General features: G+C 31.3%; 1 pseudogene; it reads right to left on the bottom strand.

Annotated features, from left to right (window-relative positions):
• Positions 1 to 4188: 4188 nt before the first annotated feature.
• LOC110625600 lies at positions 4189 to 6812 on the bottom strand (annotated as a pseudogene).
• Between the last annotated feature and the right edge of the window lie 5048 nt (positions 6813 to 11860).

The following is an 11860-nucleotide window of genomic DNA, read 5'->3' as shown; positions in this document are numbered from 1 at the left end:
GTTCGATTCGATTTTTTTAATTTTTTCTGATCAAAATCAAAACAAATCGAAATAATCAAAATTTTTGAAATTAAAAATTGAATCGAACCAAATTGCATAAAAAATTAAATCAAATTTTAAAATTAATTTAATTCGATCAATTTTTTCAATTTAAATCGAATAATACTCACATGCGATCAAACTAAACTTAAATATTAAAAGTCAATTTTTAACATATGTTTTTTGTCACGATCCTTTTTAAATCAAATTCGCACAGGCCGAACCATTAATGACGAGGTCGGTATCTAATCCTTATCTGAATTGAGGGTTTATGACAAAGATATACGTTTTGTTTTTTATATTGAAAATATTGAAGAGCTCCTTACCGACTCTAAAAGATAACTCATTTTGGTATGATGTATTTATTCTCATTTGATTTGCTAGTCTTTTTGTCCTGTAGCTCTATTGACTCTGCATCGTTGTCTATAAGTCCTCAGTGCTCTTGTTCAGCTAAAGGAAGAGATAACTAATGCTAGGCAAAAGGAAGAGATAACTAATGCTAGGCAAAAATAGTAACACGAGCCACCTCTTTTTGCTATGTATTTAAATTCATACGCAGACGATTTATAATATTCTTCACATATTAGATTAAATAAACAAATAACTCTCCATTTACAAGTTGTGAATAATCATACGTACTGTAATTTTAAATTTTGTACAAATAACATATGTCAATGAAGATCTAAAACTAAATTTTATATGAATTAAATATGATATTCAAAGGTATGAGAAATTTAAAATATGATTAAATAAAAAATTTAATTTTGAAGTAGGAAATTATATTTTAGCTTATAAAATTATAAATGATTTAGTTTTATATTTTTATTTTAAATTGAAACTGTAATTATAATTAATACTTACATTATTTTAATTAAAAAATACAAATGCGATTAAAAACTTATTATTTTTTTTAAAAGTAAAACTACTGATTGTATTAATAAACTTCCATCAAACAAAGTAGGATATCATCCCAAACAGAGAGACGATTATATCTAATAGATTCTCTAGTCAAAGTATGAGCAGTTAAAGCAGTATTGTGACGAACACATCTAACAGAAATATAATCTAACAAAAATATAGTCTAACAGAAATATAGTCTAACAAAGATTTACAATCATTTAAAATCAAACCCTTGTATAAGATAATTTGGTAAATATGCTTATTCTTCTTTCTCATCTCTCGAGCATGAATCATTAAAGTCTTTCGATCAACGCTACGGAAGAGAGTTTCTACGAGATAAAACTCGAATAAGGTTCCAAGACTGATGTTATTGTTGCGATTTCGGAAACACATAATAACCGGTAAACCTCTATTGAACATTACCTTCCGAAACAACTGAATCAATAAAATTTGAAGAAAAACCAACTCCAGAAACAGACACATGACTCTTCCACATTAACGAAAAGTCTCCTCCCAATTATTGTCTATTGACTGAGAAGCAACCATCAAAATGTAAAAAATTACGAAAAAATTTTATACGAAAACTAAGAGTTTTTGTTTCCATCAAAAATAAAATGTCCGGTTTGTAACTAGTAACCAAATCCTTCAATGTATTAACTGTCAGAAGATTGCCGAGTCCTCGGCAATTCCAACACAAGATGACCATTGCTTTCGGCTATCATGACCTTTGACGGGATGAGCCGCTTCACTTTTGCCTATCAAATTAATATTCGCAGTGGTATTGTTAGAGGCATCCTGTTGAGAGGAAGGAAAACCTGTAACAACGTTATGTTTAGTGTTTCTTGGCCTTTTTTTAGCATCATCATTTATTCGGGCTGCACTCTCCTCATCAAGCTCAAAATCCCCGACCAATTTAGCCAACGTCTCGTTATAATAACCAGAAGGGAGGTCTTTAATCAGAACCCAAAAATCAAAATGAGTTAGAGGGATATGGAGAGAGTTTTCATTACCTTGTATCTCCTTCCAAACAAGCCAGAATCGATTGTACAACCAAGAGCCCCCATTCACTATATTTTCAAAATCAACATTATTAAAAAACCGAAACATATCTCTTTTTACCTCTAATTCCATAATAGATACCCCTCTAAAAGATGCTATAAATTTGCCAAAGAGGTCTGTATATTCTGAAAATTGATTGGATTGTATGTGAGAAACATCCCCACCATTCATAAGTGATGATCGGAATATCTCTGGAGCTCTTAATAGGGACAACATCTTCTTTTTCATCGATAGTCAATTGACGCAGATCGTCTTGCATGGGGAAGGGGAAAGAAGAAGTTAGGTTTAAGAAAGAGGAAAAGGCAAGAGTATCGAGTCACAAAAGAACCACAGAGGGAAACTTGCGTGATACAAAAACTTATTGTTATATTCAGTTTGAAGAATTAATATAATATTATCATCATTACAATCAAATATTCCCTTGATCATGGAAGAACACAAATTCTTTTTTTTTTTTTCTTGCCTTAGACTTTAAGTGTGTATTTGAAAACTTTAAAAATGAAAGAATTTGATCAATTTTTTTTTAGTTTTGAAAATTTAGAATTTTTAATTTTTAATTAAAATGAAATATTATAAAAATGAATGATTTTGATATTCTGAGATTCAGAGAATAAGGTTTTACGGTATAAGTATGGACTTATCTGAAGAGGAAGACCTTTTCTCCTTTTATTCCTTTCTTTTTATCCGCTAGTGACGTCTAACGGCTTCTTTGCTAAAGTGTCACCTGTCTTTGTCGCTCAGATCCGTACGTACGGATGTGTCAGACTCCTTCACACCAGACGACTATTTAATTCTTTCCGGCGCGCAAGCGAGGACTGCGATGTGACTGGGCCTGCCATCTTCTCTCATGGCACATCACCGGACTGAATTTCTCCTGTTGGACCTGGGCTCGCAGGTGACTCGATCTGCCTTGCACGTCTGAGTCAAGGCCTAAAATGTTGGATAGGTCGGTCAGAAAGGTTTCACGGGTTTTGAGCCAGTCATCATATTAATATAAAAAATATACTCAATTTATTTATTAAAGTTGTTTTTTATTCGGTTCCCCACACCTCTGTTTATGCTATAAGAAAAGAAAAAAAATACAGAGGTGATATATATATTTTTATAGACAATTTGTAAATATCAACCCTTTTAAAAAGTGTGGCCGGAAAAAATTATATATATTATATAATTTTATTAATTTTTTTTAAATTTTATATTAAAATAATATCTCAAAATACCATACTATTAATAATAAAATAATTATTAAATACTATAACTTTAAAAATAATAACTTCCAATATAATTATTAAATACTATAACTTTAAAAATAATATCCCGCAATATCGTATTATCAATAATAAAATAATTGTCAAACATCAGTAATAAAATAATTGTCAAACAACAAATACCGAAGTGAATCATGTTACCGACTATACAAATTAAATTATAAATTTTAAATTAAAATTATATGATATTTTTTTATATTTTTTTTAAATTAACTATTATATTTTATTTGTCATATTAATATTTCTTAATACTATTTAAAAATAGTCATTATTTGTTAACAATATAATTTTATAAATATTATTTTAACATAAATTTTATCACATAATTTAAATAAAAATAAGTAAAAGTACATGATATTTATTTTACTATAGTATTATTTCTCGATAATTTTTAATTTTTAATTTATTTAAAATTTAATTTTATTTGATATAAATTTTATCATACAATTGAAATAAAAATAAGTAAAAGGGCATGATAATTTTTCTACTGATTATATTATTTCTTAATAATTTTTAATTTATTTAAAACTTAATTTTATTAAATTTATTTTGATATTTATTCATCTTCAATTTTAATAAATTAAAATTTAATAACTAATGGCACATGTGGGCTTACAAAAGATCTATCTATTAGGTTTAGTTAGGGTTATCTTTATACACTTTAGAAAGATATTTAATTTTATAGAGGAAATAATTTACATTCTCTTCACTCAAAAACACACAAATGAGATTAAGCGTTCTGGTTAACTTCATTAAAGAAGAATTAATACAATCTTGTCAGCATTACAATCAAATACTCCCTTAGATCACAAAAGAGCACAATTTTTTTCTCTCTTCATTGAGATCAAAAGAAAAGAAAAGAAAACAATAGAAAAGAAAAGAAAAGGAAGGAAACAGAAGGATTACTGGAATTAGACATGCATGCAGCAGCTGATACAATTGTCAAACTTAAGTGGTATCACTAACATGATGAAATAATCGACCGCAGCTATAGACTGAGCAAAAAGCTTGCAATGTCATCAACATCAAAAGAAAAATTGCAGCAAGAAATGTAAGAAACTGCCAAGAACCAAACACATAACGTTTCATAAAGTTCCCAACTTTGATCTTCCATTTCCCATTATAATACTTGTTAGCATCCTCAATCACCTTGTCCAAAAAAGGCACTTTGTTTAATCTAATGGACTTGCTTATTCCATTCCACAGGTCTGCAACTTCTCCATCGCTCTTTAAATGGTTCAGAATAATACACTTTTCTCTAAGCAACTTCACATCCTCTTCTGTATCGATAATCCCATTCATCAATTCTGTATAACGTGTAAAAACCAACGGTCCTGATGCATTTGATGCCTCGTATGCTGCTAAGTTTCTCGGTACAACCTCAGTGTTCACGTCTAAGCTGAAATGGGAAGGTAAAATGAAACTGTCTTAGGATCAAAATTAATGCTTGAGGTGTTACCATAGTGGGTAAAAAACGGACGCCGCATTTGGCAAGCTCAGTGACACAAGGGATTGTGATCTCCTCCACCAATGGCGGCTTGCTAACTTCATTGTTGGAGCAGCCGTCGTTCTTTGGTTTCAGTTCTTCTTTGTCTTGATCGAAGAACAGGTACTGAATAGGTTGTTTCAGAACGGACATTCCAGGAAGGCTGGAGAGGATTGTCCATGGCAATTTCAGGATGAGTTTAACAGGTCTAGAAAATATTAATCTTTTCAGAAGTTGTATAGGAGCTTTGTTTAGCTTTGACGTTAGCTTCCATATCACTGAAGAGATCTTTTACGTGACTTGAATTCACATATGATCCATTGCTTTGCATGGCCTCTCCTTGTTCCTCCGCCTCATCTATCTCCGGCACTGCCGGGGCTTCCACCGCCGGAGCAATCATGATGTACAAGTAGTCTAGCAAGTGTGAAGACTAAGAAACTGAGATTTTTGCATGTTCTTCTGTTGAAAATTGATTTAAAATTAGCATGTGGTTAATGTTAGTATGATTTAGTCTATGTTAGTTATTTTCTGTTTAGATTTTTTAGCTTTCATTTTCTTGTTTGTTATTAGGTCAAGTCATGTTAACAACGGTGGCATTATCTTCTCATTTCTGTTATTTATATTTTATTCGCTTTTTTATAATGTCAATTTAAAAGATACTGAGTCAGTATTGTAGTATATTGCAATATAAAATAGATTAAACTGTCAAATATATTGCAAATTTTGAATAAAGTCTTTAGTTTCCAAATTTAATTAGCTATATTTTTTAACTATATAGTATGTTATCTAATTTTAGCATCATCCAAATTTTGATAACTAATTTTTATCCTCTGTTTTCTGCGATCGTTAATCCCCTTTCCCCAACAAAAAGGGAAGTGGAACCTAAAAAATCTGAAACGAAAATAACTAACAAAGACTAAATCAGACTAAAATTAATCACGTGTTAATTTTAAATCAATCTTCAACACACACCCTTGGTTCAGAATTGCACACTAACTGTCAGATATATTGCAATATTTGAATAAAGTCGTCAGTTTCCAACTCCAATTTGCTAGTTTCAGTTAGCTATATCTTTTAGCTATCTGGTATATTATCTAATTTCAGTATCGTCCAAATTTAGATAACTAATTTTTATCATCTGTTTTCTGTAATCATCAATCCCCTTTTCCCAACAAAAGTGGTATTAAAGCTCAGTCATTCAAAACATTAGGCATTAACTCATGGCATCAAACGGCAACGTTGTGAGTATTTCTCAACCGGCAATTCTTGTTTTCAAATATGAAAACTTTGAATTATGAAGTATCAAGATAAGAACTCTATTTAAATCTCAAGATTTGTGAGACTTGGTTGAGTAAGGGTATCCTGACCCAAATGAAGAGACCAGGTTGAAAGAAAATAAGAAGAAGGATTCCAAAACATTATTCTTCATTGCAGCAGTAACTACTGCTAAAAATGCTTGGGCGACCTTGCAGACGGCGTATCAAGACAATTCTAAGGTAATTACGATTAAACTTTAATCCTTTCGTCATGATTCTGAAACCTTGAAAATGAAGACTGGAGAGACAGTGCAAGATTTTCTCTTAAGAGTAGTTGTAATTGTTAATCAAATGAAATCTTATAGAGAAAAAATCTTAGATAAAACTGTTATTGCAAAGTTGTTAAGGAGTTTAACCTCAAAGATTGATCATGTTGTGGCAGCCATTGAAGAGTCTAAAGACTTAGCCATATACTCATTTGATGAATTGATGGGATCCTTGCAATCTCATAAAGCGAGATTATGCAGATAAGATGAAAGAAAGAAGAGAAAGCCTTTCATGTAAAAGGTGAAGTAGCTAGTAGAGGACGTGGAAAAGGAGGATACAGAGGCAGAGGAGGTCGTTGCAGTAACGATCGTGGTGGAGGCGATGAGCAAAGGACAAAAAAATAGAGATTCAAGGAACTAGCAAAAGCAGTATTCAATGCTATTACTGCAAAAAATATGGGCGTGTAAAAGCAGATTGCTGAAAACGAAATCAGCAAGTTAATTATGCAGAAGAGGAAGAGGAGACCAAGTTGTTCATGACTTATGAAGATAGCAGAATAATTTCAAATGATATTTGATTTTTAGACAGTGGATACTCTAATCACATGACCGGCATAAAGTCATTGTTCAAAGAGCTTGATGAGTCATACAAGTTGACAGTAAAGCTTGGTAATGACAAGCAAATGCAAGTTGAAGGCACCGTAGCAATTAAAAATAGCAACGGTAATGTAAAGCTCATGCACAATCTATTTCATTCTAAGTTTAACACAAAATTTGTTGAGTATTGGGCAACTCATGGACAGTGGATATTTTTTCTTGTTTGATGATGAGTCATGTATGATTAGAGATAAAAAAAAAAAATCAGATATTTCCATGACTAAAAATAAGTTGTTTCCTCTTGAAGTCTCTAGTGTTGAGAATCATGCTCTTGTTGTCAAAGAGAGTAGTGAATCCATGTTGTGGCACTTACGATGTGGGCATTTTATGTAAAGGGTCTCTAGTTGTTGAGTAAAAAAATATGGGTTTTGAGTTACCTAAAATAAAGTCTCTAGATTTGTGTGAAGGGTGTATTTATGGGAAACAATGTAAAAGACTATTTTCTATGGGAAAGTCTAGAAGAGCAACTGAATATCTTGAGCTTGTGCATGCTAACTTGTGTGGTCTTATGAAAACGCAATCCTTTGGTGGGAGTAGATATCTTTTATTGTTCACAAATGATTTTAGCCGGATGAGCTGGGTGTATTTTCTGCAATCAAAATCAAAAACTTTTATGGTTTTCAAGAAATTTAAGGCATTTGTTGAGAAGCAAAATGGGCAAAGTGTAAAAACACTCCGAATCAATAGAGGAGAAGAGTTCGTGTCCCATAAATGTAATCAATTTTGTGAAGATGATGGCATCCACAGAGAATTAACAGCTCCATATACACCAAAGCAAAATGGAGTGGCTGAGTGAAAGAATCGCACGGTGATGAAAATGGCAAGAAGTTTGTTAAAGACCAAAGGATTACCAGATGATCTTTGGGTAGAAAGTATTGCAACTATCATTTACTTGCTGAATTTATCACCAACAAAGGCTATTTTGAACAAAACACTATTTGAAGTATGGAGTGATAGAAGACCCTCGGTGAGCCATTTGAAAATTTTTGGTTGTATTGCTTATGCTTTGATTAATTCTCATAATTGTAGCAAGCTCAATGATAAATTAGTAAAATGTATTTTTGTTGGTTATTGTATTCAATCTAAAGCATATAGGTTGTATAATCCTATTAGTGACAAAGTAATTGTGAGCAGAAATGTTGTCTTTGATGAAGAGGCAAGTTGGCCTTGGTAAGAAAATCCAGACAGTATACAAATTGAAAGTTCAATTGAAATAAAGCAAGTTAATTCTCCACCTGTTCAAATAGAGCAAGCTACTTTTCCATTATAGCAAGCTACTTCTCCAATTTCAGTAAGCTTATATTCATCTGAAGATGAAACTTCTCCAAGAAAATTCAGATCATTGGATGAAAATTATGAAACTTTACAAGTATTATTTATAGCTGATCCAACAACTATTGAATAAGTAGCGGAGAAAAAAGAGTAGCGCAATGCTATGAAAGATAAAATTGCAGCAATTTAAAGGAATGAAACTTGGAATTTGGTGGATCTTTCTAAAGATAAGAAAGTTATTGGTGTCAAATGGGTCTTTAGAATAAAGTTTCAAGCAGATGACAACAATCAAAAACGAAAAGCACGACTTGTAGTAAAAGGTTATTTACAGCAACAAGGTGTGGATTACTCAATTTGAAACGGTGAGAACTCTTTTAGCCTTATCTGCTCAATTAAATTGGCTAATCTACTAATTTGATATCAAATATGAATTCCTAAATGGAGAGCTGGAAAAGAAAGTGCACGTGTCTCAACCTGAAGATTTTGTTGTTTATGAAAAAGAAGAACAAGTGTACAAGTTAAGAAAGACATTGTACGAGCTTAAGCAAGCACCCTGGGTATGGTACAACAAAATAGATAACTATTTTCTGCATAATGATTTTGAACGAAGTAAGAATGAGGCCACTCTACTTAAAGAGACAAGATACAAATAATCTTCTTATTGTTTGCCTTTATATTGATGATATGATATATATGGGTTCTTCTTCTTCTCTAATCAATGAGTTCAAGTCATGCATAGAGAAAAAGTTTGAAATGTCAGATTTCAGGTTGTTGCATTATTTTCTTGGATTAGAAGTCAAGCAAGTTGAAGATGGAGCCTTTGTGTCTCAAAAGAAATATGTAATTGATTTGCTTAAGAGATTTAATATGCTGAATTATAAGACTGCAACTACCTCTATGAATTTAAATGAGAAGTTGCAGGTTGATGATGGAATTGAATTAGCTAATAAAAGCTATTTTAGAAGTATGGTTAGTGGCCTAATTTACTTGACCCATACAAGACTTGATATTGCCTTTTCAGTTGGGATAATATCCAGGTTCATGCACTATACTTCAAAGCATCATCTTGGAGTTGCTTTTGGGTTATGTTATACAAAAGCTGCAGATTTTAGACTGCCTGGCTTTAGTGACAGTGATTGGACTTGATATATAAAGGTAGAAAAAGTACCTCAGGTTATATGTTTAAGCTTGAGTCAACATCTATTTGCTATTGTTTTAAAAAACAAAGTACAACAGTCTTGTCCTCATCAAAAATAGAATATGTAGTTGTAACTGCATCAGCATGTCAAGGAATTTGGCTAAGAAGGATTCTTGCATATTTATGGCAAGAACAAGATGGAGCAACTAAGATTTATTGTGACAATAAAATAGCAATTGCAATGTCTAAAAATTGAGCTTTTCATGGAAGAATAAAGCATATAGACATTCGAGTTCAATTTATTCGTGATCTTGTGGGATAGGGGGTGATTTTATTACAGTATTAAGTGGCAGATATTCTCACAAAGTCACTTTCTCGAGACAAGCATGTCTATTTCAGAAATCAACTTGGAGTGTGCAATTTTGGATCAAGGGGATGTGTTAAAGATTGATTTAAAATTAGCACGTGTTTAATATTAGTTTGATTTAGTCTCTATTAGTTGTTTTCTGTTTAGATTTTTTAGATTTTATTTTCTTGTCTGTTATTGAGTCAAGCCACGTTCATTGTAGTGGCATTATCTTTTCATTTTTGTTACTGATATTTTATTAATTTTTTTGTAATGTCTATTTAAAAGGTACTGAGTCAGTATTGTAGTGTATTGCAATGTAAAGCAGATTACTATTAGATATATTACAATCTTTGAATAAAATCGTCAGTTCTCAAATTCAGTTTACTAGTTTCAGTTAGCTATAATTTTTGGCTATATGCTATGTTATCTAATTTCAGTATCGTCCAAATTTAAATAACTAATTTCTATCCTCTTTTTTTTCGTCAACAATAACACCTTCATCAGCTTGAAAGGTGAAAGCTCATTGCAAAATCCCACTAGCATCGAAAGCAGCAATTCATCGGCTGTTTCTAATGAAGAAAATTGAACTTCCGGGATATTTCTCAATATAAAGAGCGGAATTTGATTCTCAAGCATCACCATGTCTCTAAGAATAGCATTATGAGCTGATTTTGTCCCAGCATAATTAAGCAAATGAGACATTCCTGAGGAAACTCTTGTATCAATAGTCATACCTTCTTTGATGGCGTAGATTTGTAGGAACTCAAGCAAGAACGATGCATCAATGGCCATCATCCAAGCCACAGTTTCATTACTAAAATCCAAGAACTTGTGGTAACAAGCTCAAATCCTCAGTTCAAGCTTCATCAAGTGATCAACAATGTGTTGAAACTTGAGGTTCTGGAGTTGTTTCTAGGTTCTTTTTGTAGTGGTAAGCTTGTACCTTTCCATCTCATAGAGCTCTGGATGCCAATGGAGGATCGATAGCAACCTCTTGTGGGGTATAAGAATCTAGATTTGTAGCCATTAGGATTTTAGGGACATTGAAAATGGAGACAGGAAATTCATAATCATTTTCAAGCTCTTCCTCAAGAGATCTATGAATGTTGATTATTCATAGATGCTCATCAAAGTTTCGATTTGGATTCGGATTTTAGGACATGGTGGATTGGATAGAAAATGGACACGTTCTTGTTATATGGAGACTTGAATTATAATGCAGTTTCTTCTGGGTAATTGAGGTATATTTATTGTTTAGAGGCTTGCTATTGCATCAATTATATTGTACTTCAATTACACAGGATGTAATTACATGATAAGATAAATCTATCATGAAAATAATAAAGCAAAATACGGTGGTTACAATTGGAAAATAAAAAAAATTAATCTATTTCCACAGGTAGATATAAATAAATATAATGATACCTACCAATACTAATATGTATTTTTTTTTTATTAATGAGTATTGAGATAAGATATTCATAGGTATTTTATTTTAAGTGAGTTCAAACTTCAATTTAATGAAGTAAACACTCGATAAAAGTATTTTAATTTTTAGTGGATTAATAGCATGATATATATACTGCTTTTATTAAATTATTATACCAAGTTTCAAATTTTATTAATGGAATAAATATTGATCGAAGTATTTAATCTCTTAGTGGATCAATAGCATGATATATATATATATTATTTTTATTAAATTATTATACCATATATTTTATCTTATATATGTTATTTTTGTATAGTGTGAGGATTGTATTATATACTTTTCTATGTTGTTGTGATTGACTTTGAAATTTTTTTTTAAGTAGACTTGAGAATTTATTTAGAAATTTAAAATTAAAATGTAATTATTCGATCCTTCAGTGAATAATAGTTAATAGATTTTGTCAGTTTTAAATAAAAAGTCATAAATACCTTTTTTTATTAATAATTTAATTTGGGGTGAGTAGTTAAATTGAAAATTAAATTAAATAAATCAAATCAATTGAATTAAACTGAACATATATATATACAATTTTGGAGAAACCCTATCTCTTTTTCGCGTTCCAACTTTGCTCTTTGTCTCTCTCACCCTTCAATTCTTTTTAGCCTATTTCTTCTCCCTTAATGTTGAAGTCATCACATGTTGAAATACCCCCTAAGAGTGTCGCCTTCCTTTTCTTTG

This window comes from Manihot esculenta, chromosome 11 (genome assembly GCF_001659605.2).
Source record: "Manihot esculenta cultivar AM560-2 chromosome 11, M.esculenta_v8, whole genome shotgun sequence".
Lineage (NCBI taxonomy): Eukaryota > Viridiplantae > Streptophyta > Magnoliopsida > Malpighiales > Euphorbiaceae > Manihot > Manihot esculenta.
Note: the sequence above shows the minus strand (reverse complement) of the source record. Positions and strands in the feature narration are given on the sequence as shown.